This window comes from Heterocephalus glaber, unplaced genomic scaffold (genome assembly GCF_053883595.1).
Source record: "Heterocephalus glaber isolate CG9 unplaced genomic scaffold, H.glaber_assembly_v1.0 deba00001472, whole genome shotgun sequence".
NCBI lineage: Eukaryota > Metazoa > Chordata > Mammalia > Rodentia > Bathyergidae > Heterocephalus > Heterocephalus glaber.
The window spans coordinates 20,245,825-20,256,305 of NW_028258315.1; the positions used below are offsets into that span (position 1 = coordinate 20,245,825).

The 10,481-nt window shown below is 40.9% G+C and overlaps 1 long non-coding RNA gene across 2 annotated transcripts; it reads left to right on the plus strand.

Annotated features, from left to right (window-relative positions):
• Positions 1–3,019: 3,019 nt before the first annotated feature.
• LOC101697347 (uncharacterized) lies at positions 3,020–10,225 on the plus strand. Of its 2 annotated transcripts, XR_001183665.3 has the most exons (4): positions 3,020–6,701; positions 6,875–7,067; positions 8,486–8,671; positions 9,632–10,225. It is a non-coding gene; the product is annotated as an uncharacterized LOC101697347 (long non-coding RNA). The 2 variants fall into 2 exon arrangements; XR_002395970.2 differs by having other exon boundaries at positions 3,020–7,067.
• Positions 10,226–10,481: the final 256 nt, after the last annotated feature.

The following is a 10,481-nucleotide window of genomic DNA, read 5'->3' on the forward strand; positions in this document are numbered from 1 at the left end:
AAATGGCTCCTGTGTTGTTACCATGGTTTGGATCAAAAATAAGCCCCCAAAAGCTCATGTGTTCAGAGGTGAGCTTGTAGAGGGTGATTAGAGCATGGCTACTAGCCTCATTAATGGGTTAATCCATTCCTGAATTCATAACTGAATGACCTGTTAGGAGATGGGGCCTAGTTGGAAGGAAAAGGGGCATACCCTAGAAGGATATATCTTGTCCCTGGCCCTTTTTTCTCTTTCTCTCTCTCTGCTTCCTGGCCACCATGAGGTGAGCAGGTTTGCTCTGTCACATCTTCCCAGCCACGATGTGTATCCTTACTGGAGACCCACAGTGATGGGGCCAAACAACCATGGACTGACGCCATGCACCAAAATAAATCTTTCCTCCTTTAAGTTATTTATCTGTTATTTTTTTATAGAGATGAAATAAATAGACTTATTTTCACTTTCATTCTTCAATATGGTAATCCTAATGATTGCTTGTCTAATTCAGCAGACTGCTGGCTTTCTGGCTAGGTCAAGACCAGTTTACCTTTTTGACATGCTGGTAGAAAGAGAGCTAAATAGACTTATTCTCACTTTGTTAGAACGTACCTATATCCAGGACACTCCAGCCCTCCTGGGATCTCTCCCAGAAACCTCTCAGGTCTAGGAGTGCATGCATGGGCAGCATAGCTCATCCTTGGGAGGATGGTGCCAGGGAAGAAACTGTGCAGGTCCTTGGGGTTCAGGGAAGTATAGGGCCCAGCCAGAGGCCCCTCTACTTGGTCTAAGGGCCATATTCTCCTAGTCTAACCTCATTCATCTGCTATGTTTCCTGGGAAGAAAAGATTAGGAAATGATGCTGAAGAAAATTAATCTTCCATTATACTCCTTCAGAGAAAGGCCCTCTGCCTCCCCCTTTATTAAAATTAAATTTTAGTTGTGTTTACATATATTCCATAATTTGATTTTGTGATAGTACATTCTGAAAGACTCCTCTCCTGGGGAACAGACACTTAAGGGAAATCTGGAACACTTACCTGGAGGAGCTTAATGGTTCATTGGGCTCCACCCTGAGCTGGAAGCCAGGGATATTTTTAGACCTTGAGAAAAAGAAAGAACTCTAATGGAAGGTTCATTAGGATGAGTAAATTTGGACATAGGAAGAGAGGGCAGTTTTTGAGGACTTATTATGTGACCGTGATTGAGGGAGGGCCATTTGAGGTCTAGGATGATGACACCCATTGATATGATAATGATGACACTAGTACAGAATGATTATCAGTTGCGTGGCAGGTACTATGCTAAGTACCTGCATACACATATGTAGCATGTATAACATATATCTATTATAATACATAAATATAATTTAATACAGCAACACTGAAGAAGGGAAACAAAATAATGTGGTAATATGCCTGTTTAGTTGGAAAATTGAGATTGCAGTCCAGGTTTGTCTTGCTACAGAGCCTAAACTCTTAATTGGTCTGTTATATCCAAATACTGCTTTGTAAAAATAGGCAAACTGGAAGCATTTCAGACAAGGACAGACCCCATGGGAATTATGAAATAAAAGCTTTGAGCATGCTGAACCAAGTAAAGAAAACTGGCTGAGGGAGGCACCACGTAGAAGGTGACTACCTGGTGTAGGTGTACCAAAGCCTGGGAAAGGGAGCTGTGGGACCTTCCCCATCCCCGGGGAGCCAAGGGACAAGAGCATAAGGCCTGGGTGCTGCTCTGGAATGGAAGTGCTGCCAACCAAAGCCAGTGGCCAGAAGCTACAGTCTATGAAATTCAGCAGATTTTGGATGCATAGAAAATGGCCTCATTCTCAGAAGCTACACTGACACAAGTATTAAGGGACTTGTGAAATTCAGTGTAGGGTTCAGTTAAGAGAGTAATGATAAATCTCATGCATAAGACTGGATCCGAGGAATGGATTAGTGAAAAGTTCTTGAGAGGCCAGTCCTCAACTCATTTATGTTTTAATTAAGACCAAGAGAAACTAATCCCTGAATAGTTCTTGTGATTCTTTAATCCCTCATCTTTGCTTCCTGTAACTATTTCTATGAAATTGTATGCAGTGGAATGACTTAAAACATGATATGATTTGTTTCCCTTGTTTCTGAGGGGGTGAATGTAGGAGTGGAGAGAAAGTAGAAAAGAGAAAACCAAGTGGAGAAACTAGAGGAGGAAAGGGAAAAGGCAGAGAAGCATCCAGGTAGAAGAGCTGGTGATTGTTCATAAAGCCACTGGGTTACTTCTTGTGTACCTGCAAGACAGAGAAAGGAGAACTGAGCCTGCACTAAGAACAGATCCTGGGATCCTTTTGAATATCTGGATTCCCCCCTATCCCAGGACTGATGATGGTGAGTTACCAGTTGTCCCTGGGCTTGGTGGGTGAAGGCTGGCTTGGAGGAGGGGACTGAGGCTGGAGAAGGCCCCTTTACCTCGACTGGAGAGGGTTTCCATTTACCATAAATGAGGCATTTGTACCTTCTAGGTTAAAATATAGGATCCTGAGAGTTTGTGTCCAGCCACTGGTTGTGTTAAAGAGATAGTTTGTGCACATAAAAAACAACAGGGCATTTTTTAAAAATTCTATCTTTGTCACATACAAATTATACTTAAACGAAAGCACTGTAAACAAATGTTGAATTCTAGTTGAACACTTCAGCATGCATATCCTTAGGGGTGAAGTGTATTGATGTCTGCTACTTATTTTGAAATGCATCCAAAAAAACAAGACAGATTGATGGGTGAATAGAAGAATGGTAATTGCATAGATATGGGATACAGCGAGTAGAGTAAGATGTATTTATAGAGTCTGGATGGTTGGTGTGTGGTTGTTCACAGTTGTTTTTACTTTTCCATATTTCTGCAATTTTTCACAATAAAATGTTGGAAAAATCATACTAGAGAGAAGTTCTTTCAAAAGACAGGGTATAGACACCAGATTATCAGCCTTTCTTGAACATGCTATGGGGTAAGAGGCTCACTGAATAATGGGAGTGTTTTCTTTTGTCTGTTTCTTTTGTCTCGCTTGCCTTTTTCTTTTTCGCAGACTAGTACAGCAGAGATACTGGTTTTGGTAAAAGGCATGTTTCATTACTGCCCATTTAAAACTTAGGGGGAAATATCCTGTGCTATTGCTCTTGTAAAATATGCTTACTAGACAAATACAACTATGATTGCCAAGTATGAACATCCTATTTGATTATATATGAAATGTATTTATTCATGACAGTATTTGTTAACCAGTTAATAAGTGCTCAGTAGAAATTAACGTATCGTCCATGAAGAATTTTAGTTTAGCTTTAGGGTTTTCTTTTTTTTGGTTTTGCTCCAAGATGGACATTAGTAATGAGATGAAATCTAATATGTATCAGTGTCCAGAAATTACCTCAATTATTAAGTGACAAAATGTACACATTCTATCTTAAAGCATAAGGCATTTCTGTGGATTCTATGAGTGTGTATCTGGGTATTTAGATTGTAAATCACTCCTTGTAAATACAGGTGATGCTTTGGAGTGACTAGAAGTTAGGAGAAAGGAGGGAGGAGATAATTCTTTTTACCTTTTTCATGCTCACAAAAAAGGCCTAAAATATAGCACTAGACATTATTTTCTGAAATTTCACCTAATTTAACCACTACTAATGTATTTTCACTGTGCTTCTTCACTTCCAAATTGCCTACAGCACTGTAAGTAAGATATACCCATGAACAGTAGAAAACTTGTCAATAATAGATTAAACATTATCCAATAAACTTATTTTGAAATGTTATATGAACTTATTTTAAAATATTATGTTCATTTAGACTCAGTCACTTAGAGTTTGAAAAGAAAGTTTAATTTCAAAGAAATGGTGGGGTTCAAGATTTTTAAGTTAATAACTGTAGGATAAATCTTATCTTTTAGGACAAAACAAGTGAATTTCAGTATCATTAAGCACTAACACATGACAGTACATTTTTAATCATATTTTGTAAGAAAAGACCAATATTCTGGCTCTTGCATCTTAAAACAAAACAAAATCATTTTCTAAGACCAGAAAATATAAGTACTTGACTCATAAAATGCTTTGCTATTTTTATCAAATGAATAAATTAGTTTCTAATGAGTCTCCCTCACAAATGACAAACATCTGATTTCCAATTATTTTTCAGATGATTTTAGATAACTATATTTCTTAAAAATCAGACACACAAACCAATCTGCTGTAATAATGGTTACCTGCACAAACTTCGACTATTAAAGAGCTTTATGATGCCAGAAATTTTAAAACCTTTTGCTGAATATTAAAACTGTGTTTTAATAAAAAGAGAGAAATAGCACTCTGGCACTGAGGCAGTGTAGGCTTTTGAAAAGTCCTTTGTCACTAACAGCTTCTTTCTTACCAGACAAGAATAATGAGTTCGGTATTAGAAATGTAAGCTAGCTAAAGAAAACAATATGTAACATAATTGATATCTGCTGAATTGCTTATAATTTTTAAACAAATTACTCATGAAGCAAAACTGTTTCTCTTTTCCACTGAAAAGCACAAAACCTTGAATGTACTTAGATAAAGAGAATGAAAACTATATTTAAATCACTTTTTAAAATACCACATTTTAATTTGCACTTAGGAAAATACAGAAATACAAAGTTGAGAGTTATTCCCCAGGGTAGTGAGAATAACAACAAAAAGCAAAAAAGGGTAACATACAAGCATGTATCCACTGAAGCCAGGCAATGAAGAACAAATTCAATAATACAAATGATCAGGAGCATAACTTACCTCCTCGCCACACAGTACTCATGGGGGAATAGGATACAAGAAGGGCTAAAAGTCTCAAACAGGAACCCCAGGATATCAGGGAGCTCTATGTCGAGGCTATCTTCCACCCAAATGGTTGCCACACCTCTGACCCCCACCCGATATAATCAAATTTAAAAGAAATACTGACCAAAGCAACCTACCACCATCTTCGTGCAATGCAAATTCCTGAAGTCACTGTGCCTATGAAATGATTACAGTCTGTTCTCCAGGGAGAATTTATGATCCATGCCACCCTCTCAAGACGGCACAGTTACCTCCAAATGAGCAGAGCAGTCTGTCAGATAAAAAGTTCTCCAAAGCAGACTTCTCCACAGTGAGCAGAAAAGAACAACTGAAGTCTCTCCCACACACGCTTTCAGTATGGGCTGTGCCGGGTTATTATCGGCTCTGCCACCTGAGCTGCTGTTCAGTCTGAAAGGTTTTTAACACACCACCCCAGGATTACAGCTCCCTGGAAGGATTTCTAACCTGTAAACGCACAAGGCTTTCAAAGAAGAAGCAAACATGCACACTTGGATTTTATCTGCATTTTAAAACTATCCTCCCAGGACAGAATCTTTCCTCCCTCTGGTAAACACATGCTTGTATATATTAAAATAAAGAGGGTGTATAAATTAGCAATTCAGTCCTCTCCTGTAGCAAAGAATAAACTTACAATGCATAACAGGCTCACCATTTCCCCAAGCAGGCATTTGGGGTAGAGGTATTAGAAAGAAAGCAAAACAAGTAAACCAAATGAAAGAGATATTGTAACCTAAAAGGATGTTCTTTGCTAGGTTTTTGGAGGTAAGGTACACACATTACCCTACTTTTTTTCCAGCTCGAGACAGATCCATGGTTGCCGGTCATGGTGACATGCAATGAGCATTAAAACCACAGTCAGTCTTAGCAAATTAGGTAAATTGGAGATCATTTGATGCTGTCCTATTGTTGCTATTGTAATCACAGTAATTTTCCCTGGTAATGGTGCTTCGTGATGAAGTGCAATTCTCTCTCATAGGATAATTGTGGAAGATACGGAAAGATTCAGGGATACAGCATCTGCTTTGAAAAGCTCTTCAGATTCAAATTGGCATTTTACTTTATCTTGAAAATTTATTAGAGATTCAGATCATGCCGGTTTAAATGGAAAGGTGAAAGCAGGGTACTTTCAATCTATGAATTATTCAGTCTCAGCCTGGCGAAATTGCCATCCATGAACTGATGCTCTGACAGTCCCTTCGCAGAGCCTCCATTACGCTTGTCATTTTTATTTCTTTATCTACGATCTCTTTCTCAGTTACCAAGTTTGCCCCTTAGGGCTCGGCTTTGCAAACGGAGTATTTCAAATTGGCAATAACCTAAATGTGCTGTCTCAAATCGCTGTCTCCACAGGCTGTCTTTCTTTCCAAATCATTAAAAACCACATCCATGGTGATATCTGTGAGGTTCTTCGATTAGATGAATTGAAATACACACACACACACACACGCACACACACACATGCACACATACACAGGAGGGCATCACTGCGAAGAGCTATGTTCAGCTAACATCACAAGAGAAGATAAAGTGATGCTTTCTGCGTCCTCCTTTGTTGTCAGGGTGACCCATCCTAGCTGCATAGCATCACGTAGGAAGAAGCCAGTCCTAACGCAGGCTTGCCTGGCACCCTGATTTCCAGCCAGAGTTGATGAGGACTGCATGGAAGGAAGACTAATCCAGACCACTGTGTACTTAGCGAGCTTGATTATTTAGGAAAATAAGAAGCAGCCATCAGATGACCAAAATTAGACTGTCATTCTCCCAGGCTCCACCTGCACCCAGACTGCAGTCGCAAGGATTCTCCACTCCATGGCTGATTGTGTCACTGCTAGTCGACAGCTGTCCCGCATCCAGAGAGGACTGGGATTGATTTAGGTCAGTGAGTCTGGTTTCTCCTTTAAACCGTGTTCTAACTGAGGAGTGGGGATCTGCGCCAGCCCCCGTGACCAGCCTTAAGTGGGAGCTGGGGAATCCCACAGCGTCAATGCGGTGAGTCGCCCAGGCCCCAGCCAGACAAACCATGGCAAGCATCCTCTCCTTTGTCCTAGCCTTTACTCCTGCAGGTAGAGCAGCGTGGCGTACGAAGCCCCCAAACTGTACACACGCGTGGTGGGCGACCAGCCGTGCCCCGTCAGAGGCAGTTTGGTGACCAGGCTCCGAGCAGTACCTGGTCAGCTGAATATGCACGCTAGAAGCCATCGTGTACAATCAGACTGCATCTCGGCTCCTGGCTAAACAAAGGTAAATACTCCTCCTGTGAGCAATGCTAAGTAGTAGCAGAAAAAGAAAACTTTAGAACTCTGTTGCTTTGTGCCTAATTGTACGCGTCAGCTTTGCTGCATTGCGACTAGAAAGCGGCAGGAGCTGGGGCTGGCATTTGCAGCAATGCAGAAAGCAGCAGCTATGACACAACAGTCAGCTGACTCGAAGTGAGTTGTCATTCAGTGTTCTCTTCAGAACTGGCTAGCATCTAAAGGGGCACCAGGCAGATGACCTTGAGTGGTAAGGGTGGCTGCAGGAAGGGACCCTTGCTTGGTGCACACCTGGCAGGAGCTTCTTACATTGCTTTTCTCTCGGGGAGCTTTACCCTGCAGCCTTTAGGACTTAACTATTTCTGTCCCACTTGCGAAACCGGCAGGTCATTCTTGGGGTGACCATTCCAGTGCAGAAACAGGTTAAAACCATCACTGCTCCTCTCGTTTGGGTTTGTTTCAGGGTCACAAAAATAATTGTGGGATAATTCTTACCCATGCTTTGCTTTTAAAACCACACTTTCAAAAAACAGAAATTGCCTTAAGCTACTGGTGTGCTGTAATGATCTAGTACATTGTACCTAACAGAATGGTAAGAGCAATTGGAAAAGCTGGAAGGTAGATTAGTCCGGCAGTGGCCTTATATCATGGTCCGTTGCTAGAAAGCAGTGTGCCTGCTGTCCTGGAAGGCGAATTGTGCATCCCAATCAATCTGACAATAGAACAGAAGCCTTACATGGTATTACCCCAGTGGTTTGAGGAATTGCTAAAATAAGAAAGCAGTCATTATGAGGTATTTGTTTAATGACTGTAATCATACTGAATTAATTTAACTTGCTGCAGTGTTTAACAGAAAGTCAATTATAAATTTGTGCTAAAAGAATAACAATGCTAGTATTTGCATAGAACCTTCCTCTAAAGAGACACCCTCTGAAGATAACCTCAAAGTCTGGATATTCACAGAGTACTCAGAATGTGCTAAGTGCTCTATGGAATGACCCAGGACTAGCTTCTCTAATGACCCGGAGCCAGTATGACATACATGTATTGCATAAAGAGCATGCAGAGGGTTACCATGTCGAGCTATGTATGCCACTCCTTTTAAAGGGTATTTAGTAATTTTTTTTTGCATGTCTCTCATATGAATTTTATTTTTCTATTTGCTTTTCATTTGGTCCTCTTGACATAAATCTTGCTCGAAAGAGGGATTTCTAGATAGCACACAGAGGTCAAAACTAGGTGAAAGAGCAGCACGCACGTAATCAGAGAATTGGGGGGATTAAGTAACATTAAGGTGAGGGACGGATGCCACTTTGAGGATGAGCTGCACAAGAGCTAGGAAGAAGCACCTGGAGAGAGGGAGACATAGACTTCTCTTCCTGAGCTCTTTCCTGCTCTCATTTATAGATTCCAGTAGTCCCAGGAACCTGCTTTGCTGACTCCTTTTAAAACCTAGTGGGAAAAGAGTCCCAACTGATACAATCCAGGAAGCTTTTCTGTAACCCCTTGGAGACATTTATATTGTGAAGAAAATTGAGCTTCAGGAAAAGGTGCGGGTATCTTACTGTGGAATTTCCAGCACCAAGTCTCCAGGTAGGAAACCATTTCTGAAGGCTGAGGGATTCCATTAGGGAGGTCACTTCAGACAGCAGAGTGGTGGCCAGGAAGCCCAACACCAGTGTGTGCCATGCATGTTGGTGGCCAGCTGGGGCCTGGGGGTGGCAGATACCCTGACCTCTCTCCCACCCTCCTTGGGGGCATCCCAGCTTTGCTTTATGATTTTGTTTTAGGTCCTTGCTCACCAACAAGTGGCTCAAGTATTGTTATTTTTAGAAAAACTCTCAAATAACAAATTCTACCACATACTTAACATTGAGAACCACTGATTGAATATTGCCATATATCTCATTTTCTCTTTGTACATGTGAATTTTGGGGAAATCCAAGCACATTAAATATGTTATAGTAGAATAGAAGGATGGAGAAATGATAATGAGACCTTAAATGTACATACTTTTATCTTTACTGTTAAAATTCTGGGCAAATCAATAAAAAGGATGATTGTTAACAGGAGAAATCTATAGCTGTAGTGGACCCGTATATCTTCTGGATGTGGGGACATGTGACATACCCTTCCACACCTCCTTGTACTTTCCTGTCATACAGTAGTGACCACTGCCCCCCCCCAAAAGTACTGGAGATTAAACCCAGGACTCTTCTTTCTTTCTTTCTTTCTTTCTTTCTTTCTTTCTTTCTTTCTTTCTTTCTTTCTTTATTGAGACAAGGTCTCAATAAATAAGTGGCTCAGGCTGGGCTAGAACTTGCAATCTTCCTGCCTCAGCCTGCTAGAGTGCTGGAATTCTACACATGTACCACTACATTTGGCTAATGTAGTCCTCTCAATGGTCCTGTGTCCTTCACCCTGCTACTAGGTCCTCATTATTCACTACAGGAATGAGGGAACGCTAACATCCTCTTCCTCTTACTTAGGGAAAACAGCTCTGAGTGATCCATTATTCCAACATGAGAACATGAAGTTTTTCTTTCATTACAGGTTGTCCTGAAATCACATGCTACCAAGGACTGAGGAATGCTAATTCTCAACTGCAAATACTGACTTACAGACCATATAGCAAAGAATAAGCAAAGAGAGGGTTGTGGGAAAATGGACAAAACTCTATGAAAGAAAGTCAATCAAAACCCTATATGGCTAATACATTTCAGTTAATTTGAGATATTTATTCAGAAGAATAAGGCACACATTTTATTTTCCATTTGCATTTTGGAAAGAGAACCCAGTGAGGAGGTGGCTTTCAATGCCTGTTATAGTTTGAATCTGAAATGTCTCCCAGAAGTTCTTGTGTTAAATGGTGGGTCCACAGCTGATGGCACTGCTATATTAGGAGGTAGTGGAACCTTTAGGAGGTGGGGCCTCGTGGCAGGAAGTAAGGTTATTGGGGGCGTGGTCTTATAGGGGATATTGGGACCTTGGCCCCTTCCTCTCTTTTTCTTCTTCCTGGCTGCCATGATGGGAGTAGCTAGTTTCACCCTATGTGACTCCTGGTCACAGGGCCAAAGTGACAGGTCCAAGTGACCATGGACTGATACCTTTAAAACTATGAGCCAACATAAATATTTCCTCTTCTAAGTTATTTGTCTTGGGTATTTGTCACAGCTATGGAACACCAACACAATGCCATTGTTAGAAATCTCTGTTCAGCTCAGATCAGGGAAAAATTCTCTTCCCTGGCCCTCTGAACTCTCCATTCTGATTTTTTACCCCACATGCTCTTTGGCAGTCTTGTGAAGTCAGTGGATCACTTCTCAAGAATGTTTTTTCTGTACACCTTCAGTGCAATAAACGGAATTATAAACTAATTATAAATGTCTTGCTTAAGAACCTT